This window comes from Muntiacus reevesi, chromosome 6 (genome assembly GCF_963930625.1).
Source record: "Muntiacus reevesi chromosome 6, mMunRee1.1, whole genome shotgun sequence".
NCBI lineage: Eukaryota > Metazoa > Chordata > Mammalia > Artiodactyla > Cervidae > Muntiacus > Muntiacus reevesi.
In genome coordinates, this window is record NC_089254.1 from 82,428,929 (window position 1) to 82,453,086 (window position 24,158).

Consider the following 24,158-nt stretch of genomic DNA (forward strand, 5'->3'; position numbering starts at 1 on the left):
TCTTGCAGTTATGTAAAATTTGTGATTCCCCCCCACATTCAAATACTAAAATTTTTGAAGATTTCTATGAGAATTTGCCAATTTCAATATGATCCAAATGTTACCATCTGCCAGTAAAGCTATATTATGGCAAGGAGAGGAAAACTAAACATGAGAACACAGTGAGAGTTTCACAAAGTTGCTTCAGGTAAAAATTTGCTATTTTATAAGCCAAAGTATCAAATCTTTGCCAACCAAATTCATCGTGCATTTTGTGTAACAAGGAAATTTGTGTCAGGATAATAATAGCATTAAAATTAAAAATTTACTAATGAACTAACTAAAATTTAAAAATTGGCTAATTCTTCACTTCTCTTTTGCCAAACTTACTGGTTTCTTGGATCATCTTAAATCAATGAGATCTGCTCTGAGAATAAGAGAAATTTTAGAATATACTTCTTTCATCATCTTTCAAAACTCTCTTTAAATAATATTATGTCAGTATCTTTGATGCAGTATTTCCAGAGCTGATACTTTTGAGAAGATGGAAAGTACAAAACAGACAACACCCCCAAAAGTTTACATAAGACTCATTCTTTCTATGAAGTAAAAGAAAACTTAAGGAAAAACACCATCTCATCTTCCAGATAACAGAGCTTCCATACACAAAAAGTTCTCTTTAAATTTCAGAAAGAAGCAAAAATACTATGAACAATGGGTCTCATTCAGTAAAAGTTCCCTGATAGTTATCAATACTTTAGAAGATTTAAGAGTCTACTTTTTTCTGTACAGAAAGCCTTAGAATTGTAATTTTAAAAAATACATGAAATAAAAATAATCGACTTATAATTAATCTTAACTAAACAATTAGTGACAAAGTATCTTATAAGTAACATTTAATGAGGAAAGCCAGTCATGAATAAAACTCACCTTAGTAGGGGAAAAAGAACGTCACTTAGGTGGTATGAGCAGGAATTTCTTAAATTGACAAACCTTTAGTTAGACTATGTACTATAAAGAGAGACTCAAAATTAGAAATGAAAAAAGGACATTACAACTGATGTCACGGAGATTAAAGAGAGTCATATGAGACCACTAAGAAAAATTACACACCAACAAACTGGATAACCCAGAAGAGATGGACAAAATTCCTAGAAACATACAACCTACTAAGACCAATTCATGAAGAAACAGAAAATCTGATCAGACTTGTAAATGGAAAGGAGATTCAATCAGTAATCAAAAACTTTCCCCCAAAAAAGCCCAGAATCAGATGGATTCACTGGGGAATTATACCACAATTTTAAGAAGAATTAATGATAATTATTTTTCAAACTTCCAAAAATTTGAAGAGAACACTTCGAAGCTCATTTTAAAAGGCCAGCATCATCCAGATGCCAAAGCCACACAAAGACAGCACAAGAAAAGACTGTGTGCTCAGTGGGTTCTGACTCTTTGCAACCCCATGGACTATAGGATGCCAGGGTCCTCTGTTTGTGGCATTTCCCAGACAAAAACACTGAAGTGGGTTACCATTTTCTTCTCCAGGGGATCTTCCCAATCTTCCTAACCCAGGGAACGAACCTGCGTCTCTTACATCTCCTGATTGGCAGGCAGATTCTTCACCACTAGTGCCACGTGGGAAGCCCACAATAAAAGAAACTACAGGTAAATATCACCTATATATACTGATAAAAAGTCCTCACAACTTACCAGTAATGCAAATTCAACAGGATGTGAAAAGGTCATGATACGCACCAGGACATAGTGAGGTTTATTCCTGGACCTGACATATACAAATCAATGTGACATACCATGTTTACTGAATGAAGGCTGAAAATCACCTGATCATCAAATGAGAGGCAGAAAAAAAGCTTGACAAAATTCAGCATTCTTTTATGATAAAAGACTGACAAACTAAGAATAAAAGGAATTTATTCAATATGATAAAGACCATTTATGACAAGTTCACAGCTAATATCATACTCAATGGTGAAAAACAGAAAACTTTTCCTCTAAGATCAGGAACAAGGCAAGGCTGTCCATTTCTACCACTTTTATTCAACATAGTAACAAAAATTCTACCCAGAGCAATTAGGGGAAAAAAGGAATTTTAAAAGCATACAAGTTGGAAAGGAAGAAGTAAAATTATCCGGATGACATTATCTTATATGTAGAAAACACTAACGGTACACATAAACTTGTAACTAATAAATTCAATAAATCTGCAGAATACATAATCAACATACAAAAAACCCAATTGCATTTCTGTACAATAAAAAATGAACTATCCAAAGAAGTTAAGAAAACAATCCCACTAAGAATAATGCTAAAAGGAACAAAATATTTAGGAATAAACTTAACTAAGGATATGAGTTGGAAAGAGTTGGACATGACTGAGCGACTGAACTGAACTGAAGGATATGAAAGACTTATAGAAGGAAAATGTTATGAAACTGATGAAAGAATATAAAGATGACAAAAAGTAAATTGGAAGAGACTCCATGTTCATGGATTGGAAAAATCAAAATTATTAAAATGTTCATACTAATCAAAGCAATCTACCAACTCTACCAAAGCTCCAGTGGTAATGTTTTGAAAAGAAATAGAAAAAAAAATTCTAAAATTCAAGAGGAACCACAAAAGACCTTAAATAGCCAAAGCAACCTTGAGTAAAAAAAGAAAAAAGCTGGAGGCATAACACCTCTTGATTTCAAAACACATAACAAAGTTACAGTAATCAAAACAGTATGGTACTGACATAAAAACAGAAATATATACCAATGGAACAGAACAGAGAACCCCCAAATCAGTTCAGTTACTCTGTTGTGTCCAACTCTTTGAGATCCCACAGATTGCAGCACACCAGGCTTCTCTGTCCATCAGTAACTCTCAGAGCTTGCTTAAACTCATGTCCATTGAGTCGGTGATGCCATCCAAGCATCTCATCCTCTGTTTTCCCCTTCACCTCCTGCCTTCAATCTTTCCCAGCATCAGAGTCTTTTCCAAGGAGTCAGTTCTTCACATTAGGTGGTCAGAGGAGTGGAGTTTCAGCTTGAGCATCTGTCCTTGCAATGAATATTCAGGATTGATTTCCTTTAGAAGGACTGGTTGGATCTCTTTGCAGTCCAAGGGACTCTCAAGAGTCTTCTCCAACACCACAGTTCAAAAGCATCAATTCTTTGGCACTCAGCTTTCTTTATAGTCCAACTCTTATATCCATATCCATACATGACTACTGGAAAAACCATAGCTAGATGGACATTTGTAAGCAAAGTAATGTCTCTGCTTTTTAGTATGCCGTCTAGGTTGGTCATAGCTTTTCTTCCAAGGGGCAAGTGTCTTTAATTTCCTGGCCACAGTCACCATCTGCAGTGATTTGGAACCCCCCCCAAAATAAAATCTCTCACTGTTTCCCCATCTATTTGGCATGAAGTGATGCGACCAGATGCCATGATCTTAGTTTTCTGAATGTTGAGTTCTAAGCCAACTTTTCCACTCTCCTCTTTCACTTTCATCAAGAGGCTCTTTAGTTCTTCTTTGCTTTCTGCCATAAGGGTGGTATCAGCTGCATCTCTGAGGTTATTGATATTTCTCCCAGCAATCTTTATTCCAGCTTGTGCTTCATCCAGCCCAGCATTTTGCATGATATACTCTGCATGTAAGTTAAATAAGCAGGGTGACAATATACAGCCTTGATGTACTCATTTCCCGATTTGGAACCAGTCTGTTGTTCCATGTCCAGTTCTAACTATTGCTTCTTGAACTGCATACTGATTTCTCAGGAGGCAGGTCAGGTGGTCTGGTATTCCCATCTCTTTCAGAATGTGCCACAGTTTGTTGTGGTCCATGTAGTCAAAGGCTTTGGCGTAGTTAATAAAGCAGAAGTAGATGTTTTTCTGGAACTCTCTTGCATTTTTGATAATCCAGCGGATATTGGCATTTTGATCTCTGGTTCCTCTGTCTTTTCTAAATCCAGCTTGAGGAATGAAAACCACAATCCCAGAAAACTAATCAAACTGATCACATGGACCACAGCCTTGTCTAACTCAGCGGAACTATGAGCCATGCTGTGCAGGGCCACCGAAGATGGATGGGTCACGGTGGAGTGTTCTGACAAGACTTGGTCCACTGGAGAAGGAAATGGCAAACCACTTCAGTATTCTTGCCTTGAGAACTCCATGAACAGTATGAAAAAGCCCCCAAATAAACTCCTACATAAATAGTCTACTGACATTTCAAAAAGCCATCAAGTATATATAATGTAGAAAAGGTAGTCTCTTCAACAAGTAGTGCTGGGGAAATTCCAGTGCACTGGATATTCACATGCAACAGGATAAAACTGGAACCTTCTCTTACATCATACACACAAAAATCAAATGAATGTGGATTAAGGACTTAAATATAAAGTCTGAATTTAAACAACTCCTGGAAGAAAACATAGGGAAGAAGTTTCATGACATTGACCTAAGTAATGATTTATTAGATATGAGACTAAAAGTATTAATATAAGCAACAAAGCAAAAATAGCCAACTAGGATTACACCAAACTGGAAAAAAAACTGCAAAACAAAGAAAATAATCAACAGAGTGAAAAGGAAACCTATGGAATGAGAGAATATTTACAAACAGTATGTCTGATAATGTGATAATGTGTTAACATCTAAAACATAGAAGAATCTCATACAACTCAGAAGAAAAACAAGTAACTTGAGTAGAAAATGGGCAAACGACATAAATAACCATTTCTTCTAGGAAATTATACAAATGGCCAAAAGGTATATTAAAGTCTGCTCAACATCTGTAATCATCAGGGAGAAACAAATCAAAACCCAATGAGACATCACCCCACACCTCTTAGGATGACTATTATCTTAAAAAAAAACATATATATATATATATATATATATATGTATGTATATATATATATATATAAATATATACAACAAGTGCTGGTGAGGATGTGGAGAAGTTGGAACCCATGGAACACTGATGGTGGGAATAAAAAAATGATGTGGTTGCTATAGAAAACAGTATGGAGGTTTCTCAAAAAAATTAAAAACAGAGTTACTATATGACTCAATACCATCCCACTTCTGGGTATATACATACATATGTGTGTGTGTGTGTATAAATCAGAATTTGAAAGTGACATTATACTCCCATGTTCACTGCATTTTTCACAACAGTTAAAATATGGAACAACCTAAATGAATATCAATGGATGGATGGATAAAGATATTACAGAGGAAAACACAGACAGTACACTCTTTGACATTAATTGCAGCATGATTCTCTCTGACGCATCTCCTAGATTAATGCAAAGAAAAACAAAAATAAATAGGACCTAATAAAATTTAACAGTTTTTGCACAGTAAAAGAAACTATAAGCAAAATGTAAAGACAGTCCTCAGAATGAGAGAAAATAACTGCAAATGAAGCAACTGACAAAGGATTAATCTCCAAAATAATAAGCAGCTCATATAGCTCAACATCAGAAAAACAACCCAATCAAAAAATGGGCAGAAGACCTAAACATACATTTCTCCAAAGAAGACATACAGATACCCAATAAGCACATAAAAAGATACTCAACATCATTCATTATTAAAGAAATGCAAATCAAAACTACAATGAGGTATCACCTCACACCAGTAAGAATGGCCATCAAAAAATCTACAAACAACAAATGCTGGAGAAGATGTGGAGAAAAAGGAGTCCTCCTGCACTACTGTTGGGAATGTAAACTAATACAGCCATTATGGAAAACAGTATGGAGATGCCTTAAGAAACTAGGACTAAATCTACCACACGACCCAGAAATCCTACTACTGGGCATATAGCCTGAGAAAACCACAATTCTAAAAGACACATGTACCCCAATGTTCACTGTAGCAATATTTACAATAGCCAGGACATGGAACTAACCCAGATGGTCATCAACAGATGAATGGATAAAGAAGTTGTGGTACATGTATACAGTGGAATATTACTCAGCCATAAAAAGGAACGAATTTGAGTCAGCTCTAGTGAGGTAGATGAACCTACAGCCTCTTATTCAGAGTGAAGTAAATCAGAAAGGGAATGACAAGCACTGCATATCAATGCATATATATATTTATATATACATATATAAATATACATATGTATATATACACATATATACACATATATACATACATATACAAATATACATATGTATATATATACACATTTATAAATATATATATATGAAATCTAGGAAAAGGGTACTGATGAACCTAGTAGAGAATGGACTTGTGAACACCAAGTTAGTGGGAAGCTGAGGGTGGGGCGAATTGAGAAAGTCACACTGACATATATACACTATCATGTGTAAAACAGATATAGCTAGTGGGGAGTTGCTATATAACACTGGTAGTCCAGCCAGGCACTCTGTGATAATCCAGAGGGGTGGGATAGAGGGAGAGGAGGGAAGTATATATACTTCCCTCAAGAGGGAGGAGAGATGTATATAATTAGGGCTGATTCGCATTGCTGTAGGGCAGAAACCAATACAACACTGTAAAGCAATTTTCTGCCAATTAAAAAAGTAAAAAATAAAATCGACCCCCCTCCTTCCTGGAAAAAAAAAATGAAATCTGGCCATATGTGACAACAAGGATGAACCTTGAAGGCATTATGTTAAGTGAAATTAGTTAGTCACAGAAGGACATGAGGTACCTAACAGTCAAATTCATAGAAATAGGGAGCAGAATGGTAACTGTCAGGTCTGGAGTGAAATGAAGATGGGAGTTGGTGTTCAACAGTTATGAATTTTCAGTTCAGTATAATTTCTACAGATCAGCTGAATGACATTTTGCCTATAGTCAATAGTACTGTATTGGGCACTCAAAATTCATTAAGAGGGTAGATCTCATATTTCTTGTGTGTGTATTTTTAGAATAAAAACTAATTTTTACTTGCAAAGAATCTGTCTTGATCTCACTACAACTAGTGCAAGGATATTTTATATGTTACTCAACTCAAAACATCTCCACATAATAATGTGTGTATATAGGTATATATATATATCAATACATAAACATACACATTATGGATATTACTCCCGAACTCCAAAATGAGTTTTTCTATGAAGGAATATATAACCAGCCATCAGGATGAATATAAAAAATTAAATATATTATAATATGTTGAATTGTGTTTATGTATTTACACTATATTTATGTATTATACTATGCTTAAGTAAAAAATGCTAATAAAGAAGAGAGCGTGCTGAGATCAGCCTGAGGACAAAACCTCCACCAAGTTCAACTGATCTTTGAACATATCCACATTTCTTTGGGCAGAGAAAGGCAGGGGGAAGCACCCCGTTCTCATACACAGGCACGTCAGTACTGCATTTCTGACCCTGACTCCCCGAGGGTCCCCCCATCACCAAGGCCATTTGAATACTCTAATTTGCAGAAACAGCCATCTGTATTCCCTTCTTACCAGGACATTTTTACCAACTGTTTTAGATTTCCCTGTATCTGAAACAATCCAGGTAATATAAGTTGCACTGATTTTAGGATTACCTTTTCTTTCATGGCTCCACATGTCAATTGTAGTGGGAGTCCCCAGCTGAATTTCTATTCCACAGCTCTAGTAGACAACACAGTTGAGTGCCCCGCACATAATGTATTAACATGGTGCCAACATGGAAGACACGGTTGCAAAATTACCGTCAACAGTAGTGGGAAGCTCAGCTGCGAGCTGGTGATCCACTGACAGCTGTGCTTTACCAGAGCAGATATAAATCTTCGATGGCATCAGCTGAGAAACAAATCCAATGCTGATAGCAAATGTGTGACAACTGAAGAATGCTGTCCATTTGTGATTGACACTGTGGCATTATTCATGTTGAAAACTACCTCCTTTTGATGGAAACTAACTCTTCTATCTTACAAAAAAAAGTGGTCATGGGATTCACATCAAATAAATTTTACATGACAAAGAAAACGCCCAAGTCAAAAATCAGATGGAACTCAGAAGACCAAAGCATATTTGGCTTCATAATATGTTTGTTCATGTTGTCAAGAGCACTGAATTTTTCTTCAACTATGAGCCCCCTTCTTGAGATGCTTGACTTTAAAACAGGGTGCTAAGAGAAAAGGTTTAAAGAAAGTAGAAAATGAACACAAGGTTAAAGAAACTGAAAATGAACAGAACAAAGGCTAAAACAGAGAATAGTGAATATATGAGGTGAGATAAAAGCAGAAGAACATGGTCAAGTGTTCCTACACACAGTAGGTCAATTATTCACAATATAATCCTTCATACAGGCACCTCCTTCCCATTTTGAGGCTTTCTTGGTGGCTCAGTGATAAAGAATCCCCTCAGCTAATGCTGGAGACATGGGTTCAATCCCTGGGTTGGGAAGATCCCCTGGAGAAGGGAATAGCTACCCACTCCAGTATTCTTGCCTGGAGAATTCTATGGACAGAGGAGCCTCACAGTCCATGGAGTCACAACGAGTAGGATGTGACTGAGCAAGCATTGATATCCCCATTTTACCAATGAAGAAACACCTCACAGACAAAAATAACTGGCCATGATGAGATAGTTAACCTGTTGCAACGCTGAGATCTACACTCTGATCTGTCTGATTCTTTGGTTTACAGCCATGTTGTCCTCAAACAGAGCATCACCTTGAAATTAATGTTTTAAAATCCTGAAATTTGACTTTTTAAATATCCTACTTTCTTGCTAATTTATCTAATTTCTATGTATTTCTATTTTTAAATATTATAAATTCTGCTCATTTTTTAAAAATATCAGCTTATTTTACCACTTCACACCAAATACCATGCAGTAAAATGTAAAATGTCTTTCCTACTTATGGATATCATCATTCTTCTCATTTGTTGATGGCTCTGAGGATCCTGGCAAATCCTTTACATGGACTACTCTCACTCTCTGTTCACAGCAATGTCTATGTAGTGATTACCATGCACATGTCTTTCCCTGGTGGCTCAGACAGTAAAAAATCTGCCTGAAACGCGGGAGACCTGGGTTTGATTCCTGAGTTGGGAAGATCCCCTGGAGGAGGGCATGGCAACCCACTCCAGTATTCTTGCCTGGATAATCCCCATGGACAGAGGAGTCTGGTGGGCTATAGTCCATGGAGTTGCAAAGAGTCTGACATCACTGAGCGACTAAGCACACAGTCTTAAGACGTGCAGTCTTAAGATGCTCATCTGGTCTCCATGAAGATGTGTATCAGTGGAAGTGAGCCCCAGGGATATCTCCTGGGCTGCTGGTCAGTACTACAGATTTAAGTACAGGAATAGTTAAGAATAAAGGCATCTCTTCTGACTGTCTGGGCTCAGCAACCTAATCTGTAGCACTGCAACAGTAAAGTCTTCTAACCTCAGGACTCAGACTGGCTCCAAAACACTGCATGTTTTAGAAAAGCAGCCTTCAAAGTTTGTCTCATGTACTTCCCAAAATAATTTTCAAAAATTATGTACCCTCTTCACACATTTTTAAATTGACATCTAGAAATTTTAAATATAAATTTAAAGAGTTGCAAAGGGTATGATATCTGGTGTGTTGGAAACATTGACATTTAACATGAAGCAGTGATATTATTTTTAAGTGGATTCAAGGGAATTTATCACAAAAAAAATGATTTCATCACCATGCATTAAAAAACACCTCTATAATTCTTTAACAAAAAATTTGATATTGTTTTTTGCTTTGAATTTTTACTTTGATTCTATTTATTCCTCAAAGATTTAGAATTTTACCCTACTATATTTTAATGCTTGACAACAAACTACCACACAAGTGCACTCATCTCATATGCTAGCCAAGTAATACTTAAAATTCTCCAAGCCAGGCTTCAACAGCATGTGAACCATGAACTTACAGAGGTTCAAGCTGGATTTAGAAAAGGCAGAGGAACCAGAGATCAATTTGTCAATATCTGCTGGATCATCGAAAAAGCAAGAGAGTTCCAGAAAAACATCTACTTCTGCTTTAGTGACTATGCCAAAGCCTTTGACTGTGTGGATCACAACAAACTGTGGAAAATTCTGAAAGAGATGGGAATACCAGACCACCTGACATGCCTCTTGAGAAATCTATATGCAGGTCAGGAAGCAACAATTAGAACTGGACATGGAACAACACACTGGTTCCAAATCAGGAAAGGAGTACGTCAAGGCTGTATACTGTCACCCTGCTTATTTAACTTATATATGCAGAGTATATCATGCAAAATGCCGGGCTGGATGAAGCACAAGCTGGAATCAAGACTGCCAGGAGAAATAGCAATAACCTCATATATGCAGGTGACACCACCCTTATGGCAGAAACTGAAGAAGAACTAAAGAGCCTCTTGATGAATGTAAAAGAGAAGAGTGGAAAAGTTGGCTTCAAACTTAATATTCTGAAAACTAAGATTATGGCATCCAGTCCCATCACTTCATGGCAAATAGATGGGGAAACAATGGAAACAAAGAGAGACTACTTTTTTTTTTGGCTCTAAAATCACTGCACATGGTGACTGCAGCCATGAAATCAAAAGATACCTGCTCCTTAGAAGAAAAGCTATGACCAACTTAGCATACTGGAAAGCAGAGAGATTACTTTGCTGACAAAGGTCCATTTAGTCAAAGCTATGTTGTCATGTATGGATGTGAGAGTTGGACCGTGAAGAAAGCTAAGCACTGAAGAATTGGTGCTTTTGAACTGTGGTACTGGAAAAGACTCCTGAGAGTCTCTTGGACTGCGAGGAGATCCAACCTGTCTATCCTCAAGGAAATCAGTCCCGAATATTCATTGGAAGGACTGATGCTGAAGCTGAAACTCCAATCTTTTGGCAACCTGAGGCTAAGAACTGACTCTTTGGAAAAGACCCTGATGCTGGGAAAGAGTGAAGGCAGGAAGAGAAGGGGATGACAGAGGATGAGATGGTTGGATGGCATCACCGACTTGATGGACATGAGTTTGAGTAAGCTCCAGGATTGGTGATGGATAGGGAGGCCTGGCGTGTTGCAGTCCATGCGGTCTCAAAGAGTCTGACAAGACTGAGATGAACTGAATATTTTATTGATGCTCTTATAATTATCTGATGCAAACAACTGACTCATTGGAAAAGTCCCTGACACTGGAAAAGACGGAAGGCAGGAGAAGAGGGCAACAGAGGATAAGATGGTTGGATGGCTTCACTGATTCAATGGACACGAACTTGGGCAAACTCTGGGAAATGACAAATGACAGCAAAGCCTGGTGTGTTGCAGTCCACTGGGTCACGAAGAGTCAAACATGACTTGGTGATTGAACAATAACATAATTAGCTGTTGTCCAGTCATCCAGTCACATCCAACTTTTTAAAATTATCTGTATCTACATGTATATAAATATGTATAAAAACTTTAATTTTCTCTGATCATAAGGCTCTACACATTGTGGGGGGAGAGAGAGGAAGGAGCTAATGAATGAATGTATTTCCTTCTGGAATATAACTCAACATTATAAAAGCCCACAGATTCATAGTTAGCAGCAAAAAACTGAACGCTTTTCCTCTAAGATTGGGAAGAAGATAAGGGCATCTACCTCTTTTAATCAACATAATACTAGAAGTCCTATCCATAATAAAAATGAAAAAGGCAAGAAAAGTGAAAAGCATGAAAACCAGAAAGGAAAAAGTAAAACTGTTGGCATATGACATAATCTCTTCAATAAATGTGCTGAGAAACCTAGATATCCATATGCAGATGGTACATCTTACACCACACACAAAACTCAACTAAAAATGGATGAAAGACTTATAAACAAGACATAAAATCATAAAACTCCTAAAAGAAAACATAAGGGAAAGTCTCCTTGACATTAGTCTATGCAATGACTTCTTAGATATGACACTAAAAGCACAAGCTGCAAAAATGCAAAAATAGCCAAGGAGCACTGCATCAAAATAAGAATGTCTGCACAGCAAAGGAAACAGTCAGCAGACTGAAGAGGCAACCTATGCAACGGGAGGAAATATTTGCAAACTGTATCTCTGATAATGAGGCCATACCCAAATTATAAAGAACTTGTACAAATCAATGACAAAAGGAAAAAACCTGATCAGAAAATAGGCAAAGAACAGAAATAGCCATTTCTCCAAAGAAGATAGACAAATGGCTAACAGATACATGAAAAGATGCTCAACATCAGTAATCAGGAAAATGCAAATCAAAACCACAATGAGATGTCACATCACATGCGTAAGGATGGCTATTATTTAAATAACAAAAGAAAACAAGTGACTGTAAAGATGTGAAAAGTTGGAACCCTCCTAACACTGTTCATATGTATAAAAATGATGTAGTTGCTATGGAGAACATTACTGAGGTTTGTCAAAAATTAACAGTAGATCTACCAAATAATCCAGCAATCCCAGTTCTGAGTATATACTCAGGGATATAAAATCCCCATCTTGAAGAGATATCTGTACTCCGATGTTCATTGATTGGAAGGACTGATACTGAAGCTCCAGTACCTTTGGACACCTGATGTGAAGAGCTGACTCATTGGAAAAGACCATAATCCTGGGAAAGATTGAGGACAGGAGAAAAAGGATATGACTCAAAGGACATGAGCCTGAGCAAACTCCGGGAGATAGTGAAGGACAGGGAAGCCTGGCGTGCTACAGTCCATGGGGTCGCAAAGAGTCAGACAAGACTTAGTGACTGAACTAACACATGTTCATTTCAGTATTATTCACAGTAGCCAACATAGGGAAGCAAGTATCCATCTATAGAAATAAAACGTGTTTTTTATACAACAGAATATTGCACAGCCTTACAAAAGAAGGAAGTCCTGTCATTTGCAATAGCATGGAAATATTGAATGTTTGGAAGACATTACGTTAAGTGAAATAAGCCAGACACAAAAAGACAAATATGGTATGATCTCACTTATATGTGGAATCTTAAACATAAAACCTAACTCATAATGACAGACAGAAGAGAATGTTGGTTACCAGAACTTGGGAGGTGGAGGAAAAGGAAAGATACTGATCAAAGGGTATGAATTTCTCAGCATGGTGACTAGTAATAATGTGTATACTTGAAATTTCTTAAGACTAGATCAAGGGTTCTCACCACACAAACACACAAAGGTGACTATGGGAGCTGATGAATATGGGAAATGATTACTATCGTCAGGTCAATTTAAAATGTCTGCACATAACAAGCATCAAGTTGGACACCTTAAATACAAACAAAATTTGTCAAAAATAAAAATCAAAGTAAAATTCCTTCTAAATTTAGTTTATTACAATTACTATCCAAGTGACCCCAAAGAAGTATGATGAATATTAATAAATGTGAAAAGTAAAAATATTCGTTAGAAATGCATGTCTTAATGAAATGGATAGAGCTATTTTTCCTATTATTTCATGTATATACAAATGATTGTAGCTTAATTCTACACTGAGACAGTTCAACATCAATTTTAACCCATTTTCCTTCTTTCCTATAAACTAAGAAAATAAGTAGATGGGGCATTATTACAGCACTGTCTATCAATTTGTTCCCTTCATATATGAATGTACAAAAATACAGTGATTGATAAGCAAAAACTATTTTTCAATCATCCAGCAGTTTAAAACTTGAACAAATCCATCAGCTTTGTTGAAAGCAGAGAAATAGAAGACATCTAATTTGCAGAAGGATTTATTATATCATTGGTCAATTGTTTTCTCAAAACTACCAGGAACATTAATTTTTTTTTCCCTTTTGAATGGTGATGTGGTGGTTTTCCACTCTAGGAAAAAGATCATGGTAAGATTCAAGCTGGATGAGAGGTGAACCTTTCTTTTGTAAAGTCAAAGAAAGGAGTCTGAAAAGTGGGTTGAGAGAGAACTTGCGGCTCTTCCCTGGAAGAGAGAACAGCAGGCTCTTCCCTGGAAAGAAGGGCTTCAGGGAACAGTATTTATGAACTAGAAGAATCATATACCAATTCTATTAAAGCTGAACTTGTGCCCCTGTATCCCTTGGCAAGTCCTCTTGTTTACCCAAGTGGTCCCTCATCTCAGGGTATCCAGGGTAACAAAGATCTGAAAGTACTTTTGAATTCCAGCCTCAATATAGCACACAGAAGCAGAAGAACTGGTCCTTTAAAGGGAATATGTTTCCCAAGGAACTTCTAGGTAAATGGGGGCTTGGGGTGTGAGAATGAGCACTGGACATCCTGTTAATCTGGGTAGGCGCTGGCTCAAGAGTCATACTCTGATACCTACTGAGAGACTGTATTTTTTTAAATAATCTACATAGTAGAGAAAATATTTAAATTAGATTACAGACCACAAATGGGCCATATTATTTATGGCTGGTGCTAGACGAGAACCAGGAGGTATCATATACAGCCTTTGTATTCAAGGAACTTCCATTTTATTAAAGGTAAAGTGGAAGTCGATCAGTTGTGTTCAACTCTTTGCGACCCCATGGACTGCAACCCCCACCAGGCTCCTCTGTCCATGGGCTTCTCCATGCAAGAACACTGGTGTGGGTAGCCATTCCCTTCTCCAGGGGATCTTCCTGACCCAGAGGTCAAACCCAGGTCACCAATTTACTGTGTTGGCCTAAAAGTTCGTTTGGGTTTTCTCATTAACATCTTACAGAGAAGCCTGAATGAACTTCTCTTGCTGTCCAGTACTAAGCTGTGTCTGACTCTTGATCCCACGGACGGCAGCATGCTAGGCTGCTCTATCCTCTACTAACTCCCGACGTTTGCTCAGATGCATGTCCATTGACCTGATGATGCTGTCTAACCATCTCATCAACCGCCGCCCTCTTCTCCCTTCAGGCCAACCCAATGTGTGAGCCATCTGCTGAGAAAACTAGTTCAAGCAGGAAGAGGATTTGCGGGCAACATCATTAAAGCAGTGGCTCGGGGGAAGAGGAAGGAAGGCGGCCACAGGATACATTATTCTAGAAAGGAAGAGTGTGAGGTCAGACGTTCTGGGCAGCAGGGGCTGTGTCTCCAAGGAACTGCACCAGAGAAAAGTTAAATGTGGACATTTTCCATGACAGACGGCATCTGCTAACCAAGGGAGGACCACAGAGAGCACTTCTATGTTAATACAAAGGCATTTTGCCCCTTCCCCTCTTCCCTCCTCCAGCCTACCCAAAACTGGTAGAAAAGTACATACAGGCAGGCAAAAACAAAATGCAAGTGAGGAACAGACAACAGTACCCTTTCCCCAGGACAGGTTTCTGGGCATGCTGGGAGGAAAGAAAGGAAAAGAATGTGAAAGTGAAAGCGTTAGTCGTTCAATCATGTCTGACTCTGTGCGACCCCATGTGCTATAGCCCACCAGGTTCCTCTGTGAATGGAATTCTCCAGGCAAGAATACTGAAGTGGGTAGCCCTTTACTTCTCCAGGGGATCTTTCCAACCAACCCGGGTCCCTGTGTTGCAGGCAGACGCTTTACCATCTGAGGCACCAGGGAAGCCACCGAGAGAAATCTTACCCTTTTGAAATGGGTAGGCTTTGATTTAAAGTGATAGGAAAATTTGAATACCTAAACATGTTATTTGACACCTGAAAAGTGGTTCAGAGAGTAAAGCATCTGCTTGCAACGCAGGAGACCCAGGTTTCATCTCTGGGTTGGCAAGATCCCCTGGAGAAGGCAATGGCAACCCACTCCAGCATTCTTGCCTGGAGAACTCCATGGACAGAGGAGCCTGGTGGGCTACAGTCCATGGGGGCGCAAAAAGCTAGACACAATCAAGGGACTAACACTTTTACTTTCAAACATGTTCTTGGACACCGGAAAATGGGCAGCAAAGCTCTGGGTTCTGCTAAGATCTCTCTCACTAGAACAGGAGGGTATTTCTGGAGCACGTCTGAGAGCAGTACCATGAGAGAAGTTGTTTGTGACATACACTCTGTGAAATGTTTTGCACTCAATAAATTGGATACATAGATCAAACAATGATGAAAACAACTCCAAAACATTGCTCTGGAAAAAAGTCAAGGATTATAAGGGGAAGTCAGGGGCTTCCCTGATAGCTCAGTTGGTAAAGAATCCGCCTGCAATGCAGGAGACCCCAGTTGATTCCTGGGTCAGGAAGATCCGCTGGAGAAGGGATAGGCTACCCACTCCAGTATTCTTGGGCTTCCCTTGTGGCTCAGATGGTAAAAATTCCACCAGCAATGCAGAAGACCTGGGTTCGATCCCTGGCTTGGGAAGATCCCCTAGAGAAGGGAAATACTACCCACTCCAGTATTCTGACCTGGAGAATTCCACAGACTGTGTAGTCCATGGGGTCTCCAAGAGTCAGACATGACTGAGCAACTTTCACTTACTTTTCACTTTTACTTACAAACTGTTAATCCCTCCTCCAGATGTTGAGGCTCACAGATACGCACTTTCTCCCAAGCTCTCTCAATGCTGGTTTCCATTAGTGCTTTTCAGCAAGCATCTGGAATCTTAATCCATCATGCTTTCCCTCTAATTCGGATGCCATCAACTATCAGATTCCACACATTAGCTTCTTTTACTTCCAAACAAACTCTCAATGAATGCAATTTCTGTATTAGGCTTCATTTTCTTCTGCACCAGTAGCATGAGTTTTAGAGAAATGTGATTTCTGGCAACTTTATATAAGAGGAGGGAATCTCGTATTTTTAAAGATGAAAATGAGAAAAATGAAACGTGAGTGATTTGAGTGTTTTCCTCTTGATGCATTAAGAATAGGCATAATTTTGACAGATGATTTTAAAATGTAGTATATTCTATCTCTTGTCAGCAAGAGTAGCTGGATAATGAATTACACTTCAAAACTAATTTTGGCCTTAGTAGATACTAAAATGAAAATAACTGTTTTTTTTTTTTTTAAATACGGTTACCTTCCTCTTGGTTTATTTTTATTTAATCTCTCTTAAATGTGTGTCCCAGTAGCTTGTCATTCTGTTAAGCTTCCCATAAGTGGCAATAATCTTTCAATAGTTTGACAGATTGTTATAATTCTGGTTCAGAATTTAAAATTTCCAGAAGCAAGTACTGAAGTCTGCGTTTCCCATCATTTCCATGAGGTAGAAGAATGTTCTGTTCCAATAAGCATAAATATATTTGTCTAATGATACAGCTCAATAGCGTTTCTTACTGTTCCTTGCTTTTCTATTTTATTATTTGCTTTGATGGGGGTAGGGGACAGAGACCTATTAACCTTCAAATGTCTTTAATAAGACAGCACTACGGGATGAGAGAGAGAGAAGGTATCACAAAAAACAGTCCTGCTTCCCAGGATCTTTCCTGTGAGTGACAAGAACATTTAACATGAAATCTACCCTCTTAAAGAACTTGTAGGAGAACAATACAGTATTGTATTATTGCACAATGTTGGACAGCAAAACTCTAGAATTTTAGTCACCTTGCATATTTGAAACATTATACTGCTTGCATTGGAGAAGCAAATGGCAACCCACTCCAGTACTCTTGCCTGGAGAATCCCACAGAGGAGCCTGGTGGGCTACAGAACATGGGGTCGCAAAGAGGTGGACACGACTGAAGTGACTTAGCATGCACTCCTTGAAAAGCAACTCCCCATTCCCAGCTCCCAGCAGTTCCTGATTTGTTTTTAAAAATGAATTCCCTTGCATTTATTTCCCCAGAACCAAGATCTGCCTTGGCCTCCCATAGGGTATCATTAGCTCTTATGTTTTAGACACTCGAAGGATGCTCATTGTCTTTAGGGAAAGTGTGTAAGTGTGTTAAGATGACCACATATCAAGATACTGGTGACCACTACACGACCACAAGTCACTCCCTGCCCCTTCCAGCTTCAGTCTGTTGTCTGACTACCCCTCTACTTCCATTCAGGTGGTATCACTAAGGGTACGGGCTAAAATTGAAATAATGAAATGTCTCAAAATGGTAAAAAGCTATAAAAGTGGAGCAACAATGCTTCTGTATGTTATTATAGAGAAACAAACTTTCCCGGGTTCACTGAGAGATTATGAAATGATGAATTTTCTCCACTGAAGATACCATTTGTCTACATTCCATCACCGCTATTAAAAAAGAAAACAAAAGTAAAAATGAAACTTTAATAGATGACTACCACTCTTCATGAATCAAACTTGTCTATAAACATCGTTTTTATTAGATCCCAGGTTCCACAATCTAAGTTATGTGCCAACCTCACATGCTGTTTTCTACCTAATTGCTGGCAGGAAATCTGAATTACAGGAATGAAATAGGCAAAGGCTAGAAATCTTGATTACATTTATTGGAAATGTGGACTAAACAAGGTGCTTTAATATCAGACAGAAGGATGAATTGATCTCCAACAAAGCACAAACTGTTGAAACAATGAAATTTAGAAAACAAGTCCGAGGCGTAATTCACTATGATGATGGAGGAGATGAATGCCTTTCCTGTTGCATAAGATGAATTCAAGATAAAAATTACCACACTGCTGAAAAGCTGCAGTTGGTCAGCATTTAGGAGATAAATTTTTAAGGAAATCTGTGCTGGGAACAATGATAAACATCCTTTAGTTCTTCTTAAAAATTAACTCAGAATTAATGAGGAAATGCATGTAAGATACTTCAGCCAAATTTCCTTGTGATAAGAGTAATAAAAGGACTGTCTGTACATTAAGTCGCTTTAGTCGTGTCTAACTCTTTGCAACCCTGTGGACTGTAGCCCACCAGGCTCCTCTGTCCATGGGATTCTCCAGGTAGGAATACTGGAGTGGGTTGCCATTTCCACCTCCACGGGATCTTCCGGACCCAGGGATCAAACCTGGGTTTCTTACATCTCTTCCATTGGCAGGCTGGATCTTTACCACTAGCGCCACCTTGGAAGCCCCCAAGAAAATAGTATTGGAGGCTTATTTTAATATTTTCTAACTCACAAATATTTTAATTCATTTAAATTGTCCATGCTTAATTTTCCTATTATAGCATCTCTTTATGGATACATTCTGAGTTTATTAGAAATTAAATGGGAAGCAGCTTTCAAAAATTTTACTATTTGTGAAAAAGTAATTGATAAAATAACTATATAAAAATTAACTCATTTCATTGGACAAATATTTAAGTATCAATTAAATACACTCTGTAGAGATTATGCCAAGTGAAAAAAAAGCCAGATACAAAAGACTACATTTTACATATCATTTATATGAAAAATTCAGAAAAAAATTATAGAGCTAGAAAGTATATGAGTGGTTTCCTGGAACTGAGTAAGAATGCAAATGGGAATGAAGCAATTTTGTGAAATAATGTGTTCTGATACTGAATTGTGATGGTAGCACAAGTGTATAAATTTATTAAAAATCATCTAAATTTCAATAAAAGAATTTTATGCTATATAAATTATACATCAGTAAAACTTGGAAAAAAAAAAGATTCTTTAAAAGCATCATGGCATTGTGCTTCTAAGGACTTTGCACTCCCTTAAGAACTCATGGAGTGCTAGAGTAGGGTAGTGTTTATGAACGCTATAAATTAATATGTTGATGCCCTAATCGCCTATGTGACTGTACTTGGAGGCGGGGCCTCTGGGAGGTAACTGGGCTCAGATGAGGTCATGTGGGGAGAGACCCATGAAAATATGGCTGTCCTTATAAAAGGATGACGAGAAATGAGACGGTTCTCTTCACTATGTGAGGACACAGCAAGAAGGCAGCCATCTGTAAAGCAGGTTTTCACCAAGAACCTAACCCAGCAGGGCTATCATGGTTCATTATGTAATCAGAATTAGTAATCACAAAAGACCTACAAACAAAAATCCAACCCCTGATAGTCCCACTGGTAATTCTACCAAATATGTAAACAATAATTAATACCAATTCTTCATACCCTTCCAAGAAGTTTTTATGAGGCCAATATAAAATCAGACAGAAGTCACCAAAGAAGGGGTACTACAGACCAACCTCTTATGAACATAGATTTAAAAAATCCTCAACAAGATACTAGAACACTTAAACCAGGAACGATAAGAATTACATATCATGACCAAGTGGCAATTACATCAGAAATGCACGATTCGGTTAACACCCCCAATACCACAGAATGCAATGTACCATATTAATAGAATAAAAGGCAAATACCACATGATCATATCAATAGAAGCAAAGAAAACACTGACAAAGTCCAACACTCTCTCATGGAAAAAAATCCACTCAAACTAGGAATAGAAAGGAGTTTCCTCAAACAGATAAGGGGTATATATTAAAAAGGCACTGCTAACATCATGTTTAATGATGAAAGACTATGCTTTTCCCCTAAAATCAAGAATACAAGAATGTCCATTCTTGCCACTTCTATTTAACATTGTACTGAAGAAGCTAGGGCAATTAGGCAAAAAATTAAATAAAACGCATTTGGATTGGACAGTAAGAAGTAAAATAATCATTATTAGCAAAGGTCATATTAAATAGAGAAAAGTCTAAGAAATCCAGTAAAAATTATTAGATAAACAAGTTCAGTAAGGGTACATCCAATGGAAGTAACATATAAAAATCAACTGTATTTCTATACACTTGCAATAAATAATCCAAAAATGAATTCAAAGGAAGAATTCCATTAATAATAACATCAAAAAGAATAAAATACTAGAGATAAACTTAACCCAAGAAGTAAAAAACGTATCTTGAAAACTACAAGACACTGTTGAAAGAAATTATAGACTCAGATACATGCAAAGACATGCCATGCTCCCCAGTAGGAAGACTTAATATTGTTAAGATAGCAATACTCTCCAAATTGACCCCAGGTTCAATACAATTCCTATCTGAATCTTAGCTGGTGATATTTACAAAGCTTTTGCAGAAATTGACAATGATCCTAAAACTAATATGGAAAATCAGAATAGCCAAAATAATCTTGAAAAAATGTATTTGGAAGACACGTGCACCTGAATTTAAAACTTAATACAAAGCAATGGTAAACAAGATAATATGGTACTAGCATAAGAATAAATAAACATATAGATATATCATTGGAAATATTTCAAAATTGAGAGTACATAAATAAACCCATGATTCTTAAAAGGGTACCAAGAATACTGACTGGACAAGTAGTTTCTTCAATAAATGGTGTTGGGACAACTGGACTGCCATATACAAAAGAAGGAAGTTATACCCTACATACTATGTACCAAAATTAGCTTAAAAGGGATCAATGACAGAAATGTAAAAGCTGAAATCATGACGGTATAGGCATAAAACCACAGGAATAAATGTATGTGACCTTGGATTTGGCACTGGATTCTTAGATACGACACCAAAAGCACAAGCAACAAAAAGCGAGATAAAATTATGCTTCAAAAGACTTTACCAACAAAGTAAAAAGACAATGAACAAATGGAAGGAAACATGTGTGAAACATATATATATATACACACATATATATAAAGGGTCTAGTATCTAGTATCTCAGGGATCAGTGCAAAGAAATAGAGGAAAACAATAGAATGGGAAAGACTAGAGATCTGTTCAAGAAAATTAGAGATACCAAGGGAGCATTTCATGCAAAGATGCGTTCAATAAAGGACAGAAATGGTATGGACCTAACAGAAGCAGAAGATATTAAGAAGAGGTGGCAAGAATACACAGAACTGTACAAAAAAATTCTTCATGATCCAGATAATCACAATGGTGTGATCACTCACCTAGAGCCAGACATCATGGAATGTGAAGTCAGGTGGGCCTTAGGAATCATCACTATGAACAAAGTTAGTGGAGGTGATGGAATTCCGGTTGAGCTATTTCTAATCCTCAAAGATGATGCTGTGAAAGTGCTGCACTCAATATGCCAGCAAATTTGGAAAACTCAGCAGTGGAAACTCACAGCATTTGGAAAACTCACAGGACTGGAAAAGGTCAGTTTTCATTCCAATCCCAAAGAAAGGCAATGCCAAAGAATGCTCAAACTACCACAAAATTACACTCATGTCACACTCTAGGCAAAGTAATGCTCAATATTCTCCAAGCCAGGCTTCAACAACATGTGAACTGTGAACTTCCAGATGTTCAAGCTGGTTTTAGAAAAGGCAGAGGAACCAGAGATCAAATTGCCAACATCGGCTGGATCATTGAAAAAGCAAGAGAGTTCCAGAAAAAACATCTATTTCTGCTTTAGTGACTAGGCCAAAGCCTTTGACTGTCGTGTGGATCACAATAAACTGTGGAAAATTCTGAAAGAGATGGAATACCAGACCACCTGATCTGCCTCTTGAGAAATCTGTATGCAAGGCAGGAAGCAACAGTTAGAGCTGGACATGGAACAACAGTCTGGTTCCAAATAGGAAAAGGAGTACGTCAAGGCTGTATACTGTCACCCTGCTTATTTAACTTATATGCAGAGTACATCATGAGAAACGCTGGGCTGGAGGAAGCACAGGCTGGAAACAAGATTGCTGGGAGAAATATCAGTAACCTCAGATATGCAGATGACACCACCCTTATGGCAGAAAGTGAAGAAAAACTAAAGAACCTCTTGATGAAGGTGAAAGAGGAGAGTGAAAAAGTTGGCTTAAAGCTCAACATTCAGAAAACAAAGAGCAAGGCATCTGATCCCATCACTTCATGGCAAACAGATGGAGAAACAGTGGAACCAGTGGTAGACTTTATTCTTTTGGGCTCCAAAATCACTGTAGATGGTTGACTGCAGCCATGAAATTAAAAGACGCTTGCTCCTTGAAAAAAAAGCTATGACCAACCTAGACAGCATACTAAAAAGCAGAGACATTATTTTACTGAAAAAGGTCCATCTAGACAAAGCTATGGTTTTTCCAGTAGTCATGTATGGATGTGAGAGCTGGACCATAAAGAAAGCTGAGCACTGAAGAATTGATGCTTTTGAACTGTAGTGTTGGAGAAGACTCTTGTGAGTCCCTTGGACTGCAAGGAGATCCAGCCAGTCCATCCTAAAGGAAATCAGTCCTGAACATTCATTGGAAGGACTGATGTTGAAGCTGAAACTCCAATACTTTGGCCACCTGATGCGAAGTGCTGACTCATTTGAAAAGACCCTGATGCTGGGAAAGACTGGGTGGGAGGAGAAGGTGATGACAGAGGATGAGATTGTTGGATGGCATCAACGACTTGATGGACATGAGCTTGAGTAAGCTCCAGGAGTTGCTGATGGACAGGGCAGCCTGGCGTGCTACAGTCCATGGAGTGGCAAAGAGTTGGACAGAACTGAGAGACTGAACATGAAGGGGAACTAAGATCCAAGAGGCCACGTGGTATGGCCAAGTATAAAAAATAAATAAAGCTTTTTAAAAAAAGAGCTTCTTTTCGAGGTGATGAGTATGTTTTAAAATGGACAGTGGTTGCATAACACTCTGAATATAGTAAAACAGCTAATATTTTAAAATAAATACCAAACCTCTTTCTTGACTCCGTATGCCCTCCTAGAAATGGTTCCAATCTCCCTTTCCATCTCACATAGCCTCCTCTTAAGAGGTTTTAACCTCTTAAAAAGCTATTTATCCTCCTTATTTTCACTTCATTGTCACATTGTAAGTCAATTCTATTTGGCTGCAGGAATAGATACAACATCATTTAATATTTACTATGACAAGGCATAAAAGTAAGCTCAGGCAGGCAAATTAGTAAATTCTGACTAAGTGTCTCCTAGGTACTATGATAGAAGATGGAGAGGACAAGAGCTCTGTTCAAAAGGAGAGAGGAAGGACTTGCCTGGTGGTCCAGTGCCTAAGACTCCACACTCCCAATGCAGGGGGTTTGGATTCTATCCCTGCTTGGGGAACTGGATTTCACATGCTGCAACTAAAACAAAAAATATCATGCATGCTGCAATAAAGATTGAAGATCCTTGTGTGACTCAACTAAGACCTGGTGCAGCCAAATAAGTTTTTTTTTTTTTTCCCCAAAAAGGACAGAGGAAGGGAAACAATACAAAATACACAGATGAGAAACCACTAATTTAAAAATTATAAAGTGATGAGTCAGAAAATATCAGCTTAGCAACGGGTTATCTGAGGGATTGAATTGTGCTCAGCAAGGGATTATTTCTCAATACTAAGGATCCAGCTTTAAAAAGATAAGAGGCAAAGTCACTGCAGGCAGAGGAAAAAGCAAGTGCCATGACAAGAGAAGCTTGAGAGGTGTGAGGAACTTCATGAGGTCCAGGGAGCTGGAAGAGTGACTGACCAGAGGAACAGAGGGGCAAGGTGAG

General features: G+C 37.9%; 1 protein-coding gene across 10 annotated transcripts in view; it reads right to left on the reverse strand.

Annotated features, from left to right (window-relative positions):
- The window catches only part of CADPS2 (calcium dependent secretion activator 2), a 544,800-nt gene that overhangs the window by 283,785 nt on the left and 236,857 nt on the right, over nt 1–24,158 (reverse strand). The window lies entirely within an intron of this gene.